The 15,519-nt window shown below is 34.6% G+C and overlaps 1 long non-coding RNA gene across 1 annotated transcript; it reads right to left on the reverse strand.

Moving 5' to 3' along the window:
- On the reverse strand, positions 1-5,098 carry LOC147076761 (uncharacterized). The gene is made up of 3 exons (XR_015069697.1): positions 4,908-5,098; positions 2,268-2,435; positions 1-1,849 (listed from the first exon to the last, which is right to left on the reverse strand). It is a non-coding gene; the product is annotated as an uncharacterized LOC147076761 (long non-coding RNA).
- Positions 5,099-15,519: the final 10,421 nt, after the last annotated feature.

Below are 15,519 nucleotides of genomic sequence, written 5' to 3' on the forward strand. Positions count from 1 at the left end.
AACACACCTTCTACATTAATGTAATGCATAGAATGCAACATATTTTTTGGAAATTGATATTACCACCGGTTTTTGTGTGAAGGACTAGTCTGACTTTGACAGTTGATGAATAATAGGATTGTATATTATTTAACTACAAATAACACCGATAGTTAATATATTTGATTTGAGATTTTTTTTATAATTTAATTTGGAACGAGAAAGGGCGAATCAATATGTCAAGCAATCTGGGGTCTGACTTTGACAGCTGAACAGTGGACCACTCGTTGCTTGTGCAAAAATATATGCTCAGGCTTTATTAGTCTAAAGATGGCGCTGCCCTGCTGTATCGAATATCCTTACCCACTTGTGAAAAGTGAATAAGATGGTCGGCCAAAGTACTGGCCACAAAAAGGTCACAATATTAGCTAAAACCACTAGAGCTTTGAGGTGGTGAGATATTGATATTATATTTCTCATACCAACACATCTTTTGAATATAAAAGGTTGTTCATTTTAAAGCTTATTTTAGTCATAGGATTAGAATAATTTATTATCTACTGTTATTTTCTAATTTCACTTTAACTTCACCGCGATGACTTGGTTTGTGGCGCTTCATAACTTTTACCGAATTACTCTGAAACTTGCAAAACTCGCATTGAAACTGCATTATCTTACTACGATGACTTGGCCTGTGGCGTTTCATTATCTTGGTGGAATTAGATTTAAAGTCACACAAATCACAATGGAAAAGATACTCCTTCGGAGGCAAGGCATGGTTCTTTTTATGAGTCCTCAGCGAGCTCAATTGCGTACATTTATAAGGACAAATATCGCACGCGAAGGGCTTTTCGCCAGTGTGTATATAAGTATGACTTTTCATGCTGCAACTAGTTGTGGATCTATAATCACAGTAATCGCATTTATAAGGTTTTTCACCAGTGTGTGTCATCATGTGTTGCTGCAGATGGGCACGCCTTATGAATTTATCAGGGCATAAATCACATGCGAATGTCTTCTGACCGTGAATCATTTCATGAAGTTTTATATCACCGACTATTGAACATTTATAATTACAATATTTACATTTGAAAGGCTTTCCACCAACATGTATCGTTATCATATGTCTTTTAAGATGATTTTTCTGCTTACATGTATACTCACATATATCACATTTATAGCGTATTTCACCTGTATGTATCATTTTGTGAACTTTAAGACGGAAGTTCGACGTACATTTGTAAATGCACAAATCACAATTATATAGTTTTTCCCCAGTGTGCTTGTTTTTGTGAGTCGCCAGTACGCTCAACTGGTTTGTTTTGAAGCTGCATACATCACATCCAAACGGCTTTTGGCCAGTGTGGGTCAATTTGTGTCTGGTTAGGGCGCCCTTCTGTACAGAGCTATAGTCACATTTATTACATTTGAAAGGTTTATAATCAAAGTGAACTTTTCTATGTTTATTTCGTGATCCGGTAGTTGTGAATTCGGCAGGACACACGTCGCATTTGTATAATGTTTGTCGCAAACGGCCGTCAGAGGTTGCGTTGATGCTGTGCTGGTAATGGAAATAAATGTGACTTTTTAATGTGTTAACATTTCCAAAAACTTTATTGCATATACTACATACGAAATTTCTTTCGAAGTGTTGAACTTTCTTTAAATGGATTCGAATTTCTTTCACAAAACTTTTCAGTACTTCCTTTTTTACGTTTTGTTCGTCTATGGTTATATCTGATTTTCGAGAATTACTTTCATTATGGTCAATATTTTCAATAAATAAATCATTCTTATCAATTGGTTTGTCGATGTTCAGATGGACGTCATTTATTTTATCTAGCAATGATATATTTTGTAAGGTAGCAACCTGCAAAAAATGTACAATTAGTTAGTCAATTATTACCGAACAACAAAGCAAAAACAAAGCTTAAATTCTGGAGATGTTCGATGTTGTAAAAACAACTAGAGACTGTCCAAATGGCAAGTTGACCTGTCTCCTATCTCGATGAATGTATATGGCCAGCAGAGCATCTTCCCACTATGAAAAGCCCTACTCAGACTGCAAACCAGACATCACATTTACGTTCTGGATGACATGACCAGTACGGGAATAAGCCAATTTAGCTTCGCCCTATTGGACGACGGACAACTGGGCACCGCACATATGAATGAAATGGGTACAACATATGTTGCGATTTGAACTATATAGTACCGCGATTAAATCGATCCCAACTGTTATAATTACCATTAATAAAATTTAAATAGAATAATATATAAACAAATACCTCATTTTTTGATTGTCCGTTTGTATTTATATCGTTAACATTCTTTTGGTCTCTAGATTCTTCATATTTTATTGGATAAGTCATGTTTTTAGAATTATTAGGTTCATCGCAGACAATTTCACAGCAGTCAATTTCTGTTTTTATGTTCTTCGAGTCAAAAGAAACATCCTAGAATAGAAAGCACCAATTGATATATTATGTTTCTTTGAAAATTCTTGGAATGATGGGGCAACTGAGTGGTGGAGCACAATGTAAGGCACCGGGCGATGCGCGCACGGCCACTCACAGTGTACTTGGTCACTAATGTTAATGTCTTAAAAACGAATCGGAAAGACACAACCAGTTCTGCAAAGCGTCACTGGAAAACCAGAGAACTTGGGTTAAATTACGAGAGGACAACAGAACATCATTGCCCAGTTCCTTACTGAAGGAAATATCAACCGCATAAGTAGCAGGGAAAGAAAAAAACAAAATATAATAAACAATTTGACATAATTCGAAACGAACTATTGAAAAATCACACATTTTAATGTACCTACATACTATGGAAACTTAGATCATGTGATAGTAATCAAGCTTTCTTGAGTTAACACGTTCTGTTTTAAACATCTGTCGAACACTGGCATTGGTAGCAGAATAACTTCATGTCATACATGAAGTTGACAACTTTTTAAACTATACAGGTCATATACACTGATAAATATGTAATAATGTATCCACATACGGTTGCGTCTGAGTGCACGTGAATCCTTGCCGAACTGTACCCACCAACTCGATAACAGGTAAAACAAAATATTAAAACAACTGTATTTTGGGTTCCATGACAAAACAGAACAGTGACAACACAGAACAGCCAGTTGGAAAAATAAAACTTTCATTTTTGTGGAATCTATTTATTAATTAAATACTTATAAAACTTAATGTCAAAACCCGAATATTTATAAATCATAGGACGGGGATTGGAATAATCTTATTATTGGCAGGCAGGTATAGATTAATTTTCTGTTATATCACGGTGGGTTGTTGGCATTTTTATGATTGAAGTTGTCCATTTTGAGAACACTTCACTTTGCAATAATAATTTATTGTCCGGGTATGTTGAATGAGGAATGGACCTAATAGGTTGAACGAGTGGCTAACATCCATTTCTAGTAAAAACAAAAATCTGCTAATACAAACCTCCACTCTGTGGATGATCATATTAGGATCGGACATGGTCGATAAAATGATATAAAATATTGACATTCATGTCAGCTCCAATTCAATAAATATAGCACACTGGCACATTAAATAAATACTACCATGGCCCCCAAAAGGGGGGGGGGCTGACAGGACTCTAGCCTGGGAGGCCCGACCTGGCGAATTGACCAGCCAATTGAGAAAACACACATCACAAAATTGCACTAATTGTAAAAAAATGACGCCTGCGGCGCTTTTTCACTTAAACCATAATTTTTTTTTTAATTATGTGGTTGTGCGATGCAATTTTTGATTATTGTTTGTCAATATTCGATAACTCTCCATAATTCAAGTGGGTGCATTAAAAGTTATTAAAATACCCTAATTTGTACCTCGAACACTATTTGGAATATACAACTGTAGATAGTCACACTGCCTTTAACTTTAGCGATAGGTAGGGGGCCCGCCAAAGATTTTAGCCTGGGAGCCGCCCGCTTCAGGATGTGGGGGCCATGAATACTACACTAGTGTATTCTGTTATATTTTGTACAACCAATTATTATTAAGTAAGTATTGTCACAATATGAGACAGATCATTTGACTAGGTACAGTTTTTTATAATTTTCAATGTAGGTATTCATTGAACTACAGGCTAAAATAGTCTATACACAATCTCAACGGCAATTTATGAGTGCCTGGACGGGACCAAACCCTTTATACCTAGGCTGTTTGACAACCCAATTATCCAGGTTACGAACCTCAGTCATGAGGTCCTGACAAAGACTATGAAGTAATATTCAAATTAACTACCGTAAAACTCCCTAACTTCGCCAAATATACCTAACTTCACCTAAATCAATTAAACACTAGAAACTCATGTTTTTACTATCGCATCACTTTAAGCCACTATCGCGATTTTAAAGATAATATTCGTCCTGTCACCACAACATTTTCAAACCGCCATTATTTTCGCCGTGTTGTCTTAGTGCCGTATTTTCTAGTCCGGTTTGAATAGATTTTTTCGGAATACCTCTGAACTTTTGCTGATTTCTACGAATCATGTAGAGGTAGGTTCTTCATATTTTTAATATAATATAGTGATATAGTCTGCTTGCCAAATGTAACGTGCGATTTCCGATATTTATAATAAAATATCAATAATTTGAGTATGCAATGTCAGGCTATGTTTTGTGAACTACTTGTTCCTAACCCTGGCTTTAGGGTTGTCACAAAAACATGCTTTTCTTGAAATAGATGTGTTTTTATTTTATTTTTATGGTTTATTTAGGTATATAATTTGTAGGGAGGTATTTTTCCGTTTCTGAGCGGCGGCTATGGATAAATCATGGCTTGGAAGAGTCTACGTCCGTCTCTCGTCGACATGAGAAGAAGATTGGATGGTTATTGTATAACCTTATTACTAGGTCAATGTTTATACGTCTTATAGTGTTATCAACTTACGATTTCTGCGTCAGGTTGATTTTCTTTGGGTTCCATTTTAATATCCATAGTTTGATTATGCAAAACCCTATCTGAATTTACTACAGCAAATGAATTATTGAAGGAACATTTAATTATTTGGACGATTAACCGAATTTTAGTTATCTTGGAAATTAAACGTCAAAATTTATGTAATAATTATGTAAAGTGTTGCTATAGTACAATATAAGTGTGTTAGTACTAAAAAAATGTATTATTTTAAGCTGCTGATTCACGAACGCGGAAATCATTTATGACCACATCATGAACACTGTCTATAAAATCCACCGATGACAATAAAATTATACATTTGCGAGGAAAATTCTAGCTTCGTGCAATCAAGTTTTTTTGATTCTCCTTCCTTCCGTTGGCGGCTCATCCATAATGCACTGCGGTACTGCAGCATCCCAAGCAAATTGGGACAAATGTAATAATATTATAATGTACTTACATGAATTTATGTATATTATATGAAAATATCAATATTACTAAGCATGTAATCAGCTCGCCCGAGCATCGATACATCCAATGTTCAATAATATTAGCATACACCGCGGTAGGTACTTGATTTTGCACAGTACCGATTTCAATAGAATATTCTCGAGTGGGCGACGGTGGGGCGCGGGCAGCGGTGCTCGCAGCTTCGTATTGCCGGTCAGACAGTCCTTTTTCAGTATTTCTCTGTTTCTGCGTTGCCGCCACAGCGAGGAAAGAAATAATATAGCTATAATGATTTATTAACACTGTTAAAATTTATTTCTGCAAGCAATTTATCCAAAGTTTTTTTATTTTAATTATCAATTAATATAATTAATTATTTAAATTTAATTTTGACGATAATAGTAAAATATAATCCAAATAAACATTTATTTTTATTTTTAATCAACCGCACACCCCCGAATATCTTACAAACGAGCCACCACTGGTTGTACCTATATGATTAAATTAATGATTCGTAGCACAGATAATGCGCAGGCTTTAAAAGGAAGCATATTATATGTAAGTACATAGTTTCTTCTGTTTCATTAGCAATCACGAAATTTGCACCAAATATAATATATTTTGTCCTTTGAGATTCAACTTTAGTATAGGACGTGTCATCAAATTTTGAGCTCTCCGCTATCTGGCCAGCTGATTTTTTTTTTTTTTTTTTTTAAATAATAACCATGCCCTTGCTTTTTCGTACAAGGTGGTTGGGTGGGCTAGTTGCATTGATGTGGGGCTAATTAGGTGCCTCCATTTATATCTTTAATTTTCTTTATGGCCAGGATTAAATATTTTGTGTAGTGTTCTTGTTTTGTTCTATCGCTTAGTGCTTCGTGAGGCTTTTGGAGGTCAATTTCGTAATTATGCTGTCTACATCGAGTCCTGAGAGTCCATCGCTCCCTTTCTAGTATAGGGCAGTCGTTGATGACATGCCACACAGTTTGAGATGTGTTGCCGTCACACGGACAACAGTCGTCATCCCTCAATTTAAATCTTTATAGATAAACTCGCACCGCTCCGTGACCTGTTAGTATCTGTGTGAGTTCGTGTGATATTTTTTAATTCCTGGCAAGAGTGATGGCACAGTTTATGTTTGGAATAAATTTCTGCGTTATTGATCCTATGGCGGATGTTGTGTATCAGCTGATTTCCAGTATATCGGTAATATGGAGCTTATATTCGGCAAGCTCTTCCACTAGGTTTTGTGCTGAACCTATTTGGCATACCTAGGCATATTCGAAAATCTAATAATTATTAATCCGTTTGACAAGATGAGTTTGCCCACCGCCATCTTTAGATTAATAAAGCCTGATCATAACTTATGTACAAGCAACGGGTGGGCCAGTGCCATACTATTTATTGATAACGTACTTGCAAGCAGAGTTTGGTATTCTATAATGACGGAAGAGTATAAATAAGTTGTTAGTAATTGTAGCTTAGAATCGACTGTCACATTGGTAAACGTCCTAGTGTATTATGATATTATTATACACAGAAGAAGTTAACTTACTTTGATCGTCACTTCCAATTATTAATAATACATAACCACTAAATCAGATGAACTCCAAGGTCTCCAAGATACGTTAAAATAATCTGAAAGAAATCTGGAACTAAGTAACAAGTGAACACGACAGACGCGTCAGTATGAGCACTCTATAGACGATGTAGGCAATGACAGGTAATCCATAGACAACGGGAGGGGCGAAAAGTGGGACCAGTCGTGTAATGTATCGGCTTCCTTCTTCAGTGGGCAATGGTTTGCCACATATCCGAGGCATGATCGAATCGTTTTCGTAACCGATTGTTTTTTAATTGTCGTGGGTGGTTTAGCCCTCGGTCTTCCAAGTTAGAAGGCAATGCATGTTGCTTTAAAGAAGATTTTTCACGTCTTCTTCATTATCTGAAGAGTATTTCGTTATATGCCATCTGGAGACACGCTCTCTAGGAGTAACAAATTCCCCAATAAGGAAACACACCTACCTAATATTATAGTGGTGTAAAATAAATACAATATTCTAAATAAAGGAATTCCCAGTAAAACATAGGCCATTGTGACATTTTTACAAGTCGTTACCTTATTTTGAAAAGGTTCTAACTGACATTTTGTCCTAAAATAACTTTTTGATGTGAAAAGGTTCCATTAGCCATATTCTATCATATACGTTCATTTCAGAGTCATCTATTGTCAAATATGGGAATTAGCAGTATGCCTAAGTTCTATCATGACATTAATATGGAAGAATCATCTGGGAATAAAAATGACACTCATTTTTTTTTCGGGTCTGCCGAATGGCATAATCTGCTCTAACGCCATTACAATAAAGGTGATATTGCTATAAATTCCCGATGCTTTTAGTCGGGTCTGCCGAAGGGTTCGATTCGAACGGGTTCACTCAAATGAATATTGACACTAGAAACACTATTCTAACGCCAACGCCATTACAATAAAGGTGATATTGCTATAAATTCTCGATGCGTGATATCGCATAATGTAAATAGCGTGACGCGAATGTCGCTGTGCGTGAATTTAATTGCTAGCTACTGTATTGAGTGCGTTGTCCATTAATAATGTCATTGCTTTTAATATTCAAAATATGACCATTCCAAATTTCAAACGATCATAGCTCAAAACTGGTCAAGTGCAATTAGAACCTTTGCAAAGTAAGGTAACGTTTTTTTATTAACCTTTCCTTTACGATACTATAAAAATCAGTCCTTTTAGGTGATGTCACCGTAATAGTTTACTTAGTACCTAATACCTATATTATATAGGCTTACCATCATGGCCCCCACAAGGGGGGGGGCGGGTGACAGGGTTCTAGCCTGGGGGGCCCGGGTTCTGGGGGGCCCCGCGTGGCGCGTCTACAATATAAGTGAGATAAACACACATCACAAATTTGCTCTAATGGTAAAAAAGTCGCCTGCAGCGCTATTTTACTTTGAGAATATTACCATTTTAAAATATGTGATTGTGTAATGTAGATTTTGAATACTGTGTCGATATTCAAAAACTTCTTTACACAAATGAATTTATTGAACAATACAAAGAATCGTTAAAGATACACTGAATAACCTTAATTTTACCTGGAATACCATTTTAGAAACGTTTCGGAACGTAGGGGGCCCGACGATGATCCTGGCCTAGGGGCCTGCTTCAGGATGTGGGGGCCATGCTTACCATACGTCCCGGTTTCATACAGTGGTCCCGGCGTCCCGGCTGTTATTTCGCGTATCATTTTATAGGAGTGGCAGGTTTTAATTATTAGGAGACCTGATTTTAAATTTTCTCACAAATCGGTTGCGTCATGTTGCGTTATGTTGTGTCCACATTGATAATCTCATTGAATTTCGATTAAAATAATTTTTGGTCAAACACATTTTGATAATTTATTATCGTGAAATAAGCTAAATATCTCCCATACTACACCACTATATTACTCTCGCAAGAAGCAGTAACAGCAGCAGAGGGATTAATACATTTTAAGCAATATGCTTACATTATTAGGTGTGTATGATTCATTTCGCTTTCGTTGTCAGAACACACAAGTTATTTAAAAAATATATACCTATAATATCGTCACTGTTCTGGCAGAAGACGGTAATTCGAAAAAATGACATATTGAGTTAGTTATACCAAAATGTTCCTTATTTCAAACTTTACCGTCTGGAAACCTTCTTAATAAATAAACAGTCTTTATTTTAAAGTCATCCTTTTTACGATTACTTAATAAACTCACATGATAGACCATTTCAAACATTTTTATAACTTCAAAGTCAAATTACTCAAAACTAGTATTCTCCAGTTAGTGTGTTCTGCCAGAACAAGGACGAATGTCCGTTAACACGGAAGATTAAGACGTTCTTTGGAAAGATAACAAATAATATAAGACTAACATGAGTCACATAAATATATTTATTTAATTTTCACGGGCTACAATAATTCACGGTAGAGAATTTGTACTAATTAATTATTTTACAACGTTTTTCTTAACTCATATTCTTATTTGTCCGGTGGTTCTTTGTCAGGTACAAATCTTGCAATCGATTTTTAACTAATTTCCCGATTAGCTACATATTTGAAACTTTTAGAATATATCAGAACACGATGCCAATGCATTCTTTTAATACTTTTAGCCATCTTTAAGTAGAATTGAATTCATTTTCAGTTAATTCTGTTTTGTATGAAAAGTTATTTCGACACCATTATCGGTTGCTATGGGTCTGGGGTCTAAGCAACTAAATTTTTAATATACACGTGCATTACTATGGAAATCAATATGATATGTCAAATTGATATTTCAATATTATTTCTATCAAGTACAATTTTTTTGATCGTTTAAGCTAGTCAAGTAAAGTTTATATGATTCAACAGACTATTGAAAAACGTTGAACATAAAAAGTTCTTTTTATCTTGTAATTATTTCTTTAACAAATTCGATAAAACCAAAAAATTAACTGCTATTAAATGTATGATTAGGTTGAGACAACCTAGATAATATAAAAATTAATGATAATTATTGCTAGAAAAGATTTTTTTAAATATGTAATATAATTGTGATTAACATCATTTTGCATGTTCACCAGAATGATTCCTTTTATGTCTTTTCATGTTGCTTGAATTTATGCACGCATAATCACAACGATCACATTTAAAAGGTTTTTCACCAGAATGAGTCATTTTATGTGATTTCATGGAAGCAGATTTCAAACATGCGAAACCGCACTCATCACATTTGAATGGCTTTTCGCCAGAATGAATCATTTTGTGTTTTTTCATATCACCAGACTGCACACACGTATAATTACAATCATTACATATAAATGGTTTTATACCGGAATGAAAATTTTTATGTATTTTCATGCGACGAGATGCCATACATGAGTAATCACACACATCACATTTAAATCGTTTTTCACCAGAATGGGTCATTTTGTGTGTCTTCATGTCACTGGATTGTAGACACGTGTATTTACATTCATTACATCGAATTTCACCAGAATGAATTTTTTTATGTATTTTCAAGGAAGTCGATGTGATACATGAGTAGGTACATTCATCACATTTAAATTGTTTCTCTCCAGAATGCGTCATTTTGTGCCTTTTCAAGTTAGCGAACTTTAAACACGAGTAATTACATAGAAAACATTTAAATGGCTTTTCACCAGAATGGGTCATTTTGTGTGAATTCATAGAAGAAGATTGCAGACATGCGAAACTACACTCATCGCATTTAAATGGTTTTTCACCAGAATGAATCATTTCATGTTTTTTCATGTCATAAGACTGTACACATGAGTAATTACAATCATTACATTGAAACGGTTTTACACCATGATTTTTTTTATGTCTTTTCAAATATTTAGATGTTGTACATGAGTAATTACATTCATCACATTTAAACTGCTTTTCAGCGGAAGAATGAGTTATTTGATGTCTTTTCATATCATTAGATTTTATACACGAATAATTACATTCAGTACATTTAAATGCTTTTTCATCAGAATGCGTCATTCTGTTATTAAATTCATCACATTTCAACCACTTTACAAACTGCTTTTCACCAGAATGGGTGATTCGGTGTCTTTTCATGTCATCAGATTTTATACATGAGTAATCACAATCATCACATTTAAATGATTTTTCACCGGAACGTGTCACAGTGAAATTAAATTCGTTGAATTTTAACCATCTAACGCCAGTATTATTGATATTTTCTATTGTGTTTTTATGCAACGCTTTGTGAAGCCCTAGTAAATCTAACGATGGAAAGAATTTGAAGCAAATACTACATGCAAAATTATTAACGTAAAAATCTAATTTTTTCAACTTAATAACAGCCACTAACTCGGGGTCAGTTTGAACGATATTAGAATTAATTATACAATTATTTATAGCCGATTTTTCGTTCTCTCTCACGAGTTTTTTTCTATTATCATGTTCATCAATGTTTATATTATCATCGTAAGTTTCTTCTATTTTTGTCATACACCAAGTCGATTCGATCTTCGGCATGGTTGACATTGTACCGCTGGCAGATGTAACCTAAAAACAAATGAATTAAAGTATTATCGTTGTCATTGTCAAACTATGAAGGCCTTCCCTAACTTTTCCCACTCATTTTGATCCCTATTCAAATTTATGAGTTCGTCTATCGAAGGGATTTAAAGGGCGACCTTTGATGTCCATGACAGTATTTGTTCAGCGGTTTCAATCGCCAAGCGATATGTCCAGACATTGCCGACTCAAGTAGAAAGCCGATACATCCACAACGACTGGTCCTACTTTTTCCGCCCCTCTCGTTGTTGTCTAAGTATGAACTGTCATTGTTATATAAATAGAGTGCTCATACTGACGCGTCGGTCGTGTTCACACAGGGAATGGTTTGATTTGAATAGATAAGTTACATGATAAATAATACACTAGCATTAACACACCTTCTACAAATATAATGCATAGATCAATGCTACATATTTTTTGGAAATCGATATTACCACCTGTTTTTCTGTGAAAGACTAGTCTGACTTTGACAGCTGAAGAATAGCAGGAATGTATATTATTTATAAATAACACTGATAGTTAATATATTTGATTTGAGAATTTTTTATAATTCAATTTGAAACAAGAAAGGGCGAATCAATATGTCAAGCAATCTGGGATTTGACAACTGAAAAGTGGACCACTCGTTGCTTGTGCAAAAAGTTATGCTCAGGCTTTATTAATCTAAAGATGGCGGTGGTCCAGACCATTCACATTTCATCTGCTAAGCGACTTCTGTCATATTGCATACTCTTGTTTGCCTACTTATTTATTGCTTTTTTGTGGTCTTTCTGCGTTATGCCTAACATTCACGTTTCCATGTTACGTGTTGCTACTCGTAGTTTTTACATATTTTATAGATATATAATTTCTTTTATTGATTATGGCTTAGGTGGGGAAGACTTTAAATTGTATTTTAACAACTAACCAACAAGAACTGAAATTTATATTCTTAGTTCAAGGAATACAAATAAATCTGTCTGACAAAGTCAAGAGTGCATTATTTACGTCGAATCTTCACAGCCTACATCCACCCATCGTCATTGGTAAATAGATATCTAATGAATTTGTAGACAGTTTAAAGCTAAAAAATATGAAAGATGACAAGTTACGTCTACTAAAGGCATCAACGGGAATGAGTGTCGTTGATTTACTTTCTGAGACGATTGTTAAATTTTGCTTTTACTAGATGTCAGTATCGATATATATCGCTAAATCTGTAGATGCGTGATGTATGTAAGTATAATATGCCCTTGTGTGAATAAATCAATACGCAATAATATGCCTTAGATAGTCATCGTTAATGAATAAGTTTGAATGCGGTCATAAAATAATCATGTATTAAATGATACACAATATTATATTGACAGTTTTTTTTTGCTTTGCCGCCCTCTGTTGAGGCTGTCCTAGTGCGTATTATTACTTAAAATCGGACAAAAGACAGAAGTCTGTGGCTTGTATTCCGCAAATTCATACTGAATATAACATTAATGCTTTATTGGACAAAAATGTACCTATGTGCAGTCTTATACGTTTTTAGATGACCGAATTTGGAGGATTTGAATCAATATAAAATTAAGAGGTAAAATGATAGATCTACAATTTAATATTTGGTTGAATTATACAGTAAATAGTCTATTTTTTTAAGATACAATAATACTAATAGAAAAACTACTTATGGCATTTAATATAATAGCGCCTGTACACATGCATGGAATTACTGTCGACAATTGTGCTTATTTTAAACTGTAATGACAATAACTGTTTACACGTAAAAGTGCTGGCTGTCTCTCCAATCTCATTCTTCAATAGTAAGCGAGGCGCGATGTCGTCATTTTATACTACTATCTGACAGGTCGTATTAAAAATCGGAACTCAAAATGAGTAGTTCGTTTTTTTACCAGCATGTTCTCTATCGCTATCTCGCTCTCTATCGCTCTACTGCGCAGGCGCAGATCGAAAATAATCTTACTTGCGCGCAATAAATCAACACAATTTGGAATCTTCCAATCTTGTTTGATTTATGCACGCAATCTTGCCAACTGCAGGATAATACATATTTCCCCATACATTTTCTTACTGTGCACAGTACATCCATGCACGTGTAAACGGGGTATAACACTAGATACCTGATTTGCCGGCCCATCTTGCGAATAAGAACATCCTGGCTGAGGGTCATTATAATTGATTTGGTCTTGTGTTGTGGGTTCGAAAATCTCATTTTTGATGTTAATACACTGATAATCAGTATCTGATTTCACAATATTGAGTTCTGTTGAAGGGCTCTGAAAAAAACAATATTATATTAGTCATCGCAATAGATTTTTTATTTCAGTTCCCATTATTTCCGAGTTCCCTGATTAGTATCCTTACCTGATTGTTAATGAATTGGTAAGCCAATAAAAAATAAGAACAAAATGTGTACTTAATTTAATACCCCGTTTACACGTGCATGGATGTACTGTACACACTAAGAAAATATATGGGGAAACATGTATTATCCTGCAGTTGGCAAGATTGCGTGCATGAATCAAACAATATTGGAAGATTCCAAATTGTGATGATTTATTGCAAGCAAGTAAAATTATTTTCTATCTGCGCCTGCGCAGTCAAGCGATAGAAAACATGTCGGTAAAAAAACGAAGTACTCATTTTGATCTCCGATTTTCAATACGACCTGTCAGATAGTAGTATAAAATGACAACCTCGCGTCTCGCTTACCCTTGAAGAATGAGATTGGAGAGACAGTCAGCACTTTTACGTGTAAACAGTTATTGTCAAGACAGTTTAAAATAAGCACAATTACCGACAGTAATTCCATGCATGTGTACAGGCGCTATAATGTCTTTTGAGAGAAAAAGTCAAAATAAAAAACTAGCATAACCTAATCCTAACAAAAAATCCCAAAAATAAATAAGTTGTGTTAGGTTTGGCTTTAGATTTCGAAATACCACATCCACAATCACGATATTATTGATTACCTATTGTATCTCTACCCAATATTGTATAATTATCAGTAAATGTATTTATTATATTTCCACGTATTTTAGCAACACTGAAAAACGGATACCTAGGTAAACCGGTGTAATGTGAGTGTCTTTAAAAACTTACCCCAGAAGCGCAACTGGAATTGTCGGCATTTTCTTGCTTTATATAAATACTGGAATCCGGGTCATTTGGATATATTATGGGCACATCAGGCCATTGCTGTTCCACTGCATCGAATTCGTAATCGACTGGTTCATGCTTCACGTCCATTTTTTCGTTTTCTTCGTGAAAGAGTATCGTGGCAATTCAAAAACCCAGCCATTTACAGAGAGAATAATATTTGACAGCCGTGTTCATAGACTAATATTATACTTTGCCGTGATGTGACATTTTTTTATCATAGACAAAAGATTTATTTTATATTAAAAAATTGTACATATAGGTACCTAATTTGAAAACACCTCAACAACTTACCTACCTATTAAAAAAAATCTGCATTGGGTTCTGGCAGGTTTGCACAAAAAAAATGATTTGGGGGGTCTACAGCTAAATTCTAAAAAAGCATTCTTTATTTCTATTGCAAGCACAATTATAATGAAATCGATTTTAGTAAGATTTTTATAATGGCAACACTAAGTAGAGTTGTCATCACGGCTAAGGCTGTGTATTGAAAGAAAAATCGATAATTAGAGTCGATACGAAATTGGAAGAAAAGTATTGAAACTTGTAAATATTACAAACAATCTTTGTAGGTATTCTTGAAAAACAATAATCATGCTCCATGACTTTTTAGCAAAAGTCGAGGCTTAAAATTTTATTAATTGAGTGAAAAAAGTTTTAAAAATAATATTGGTTTAATCTCTACCCATTTAACGGTACGTACATAATTTCGACTTTGCAGAGGCTGGATGTTTTTGACACAATTCAGTGGTTAACTTTCAAAACTGGACATGTCCATATAAGCCGAAAATGAGTTATTATCGGAATATCATTCTATAACCTCATACACACTTTGTTGACTTTAATAAATAGCCACACAACACCAATTTCATATTCAAAAGAGGTTTCAAAAAGTAGGTTGAC

This window comes from Rhyacophila brunnea, unplaced genomic scaffold (assembly GCF_057557595.1).
Source record: "Rhyacophila brunnea isolate RB1 unplaced genomic scaffold, BYU_Rbru_1.0 scaffold_13, whole genome shotgun sequence".
NCBI classification, from domain to species: domain Eukaryota; kingdom Metazoa; phylum Arthropoda; class Insecta; order Trichoptera; family Rhyacophilidae; genus Rhyacophila; species Rhyacophila brunnea.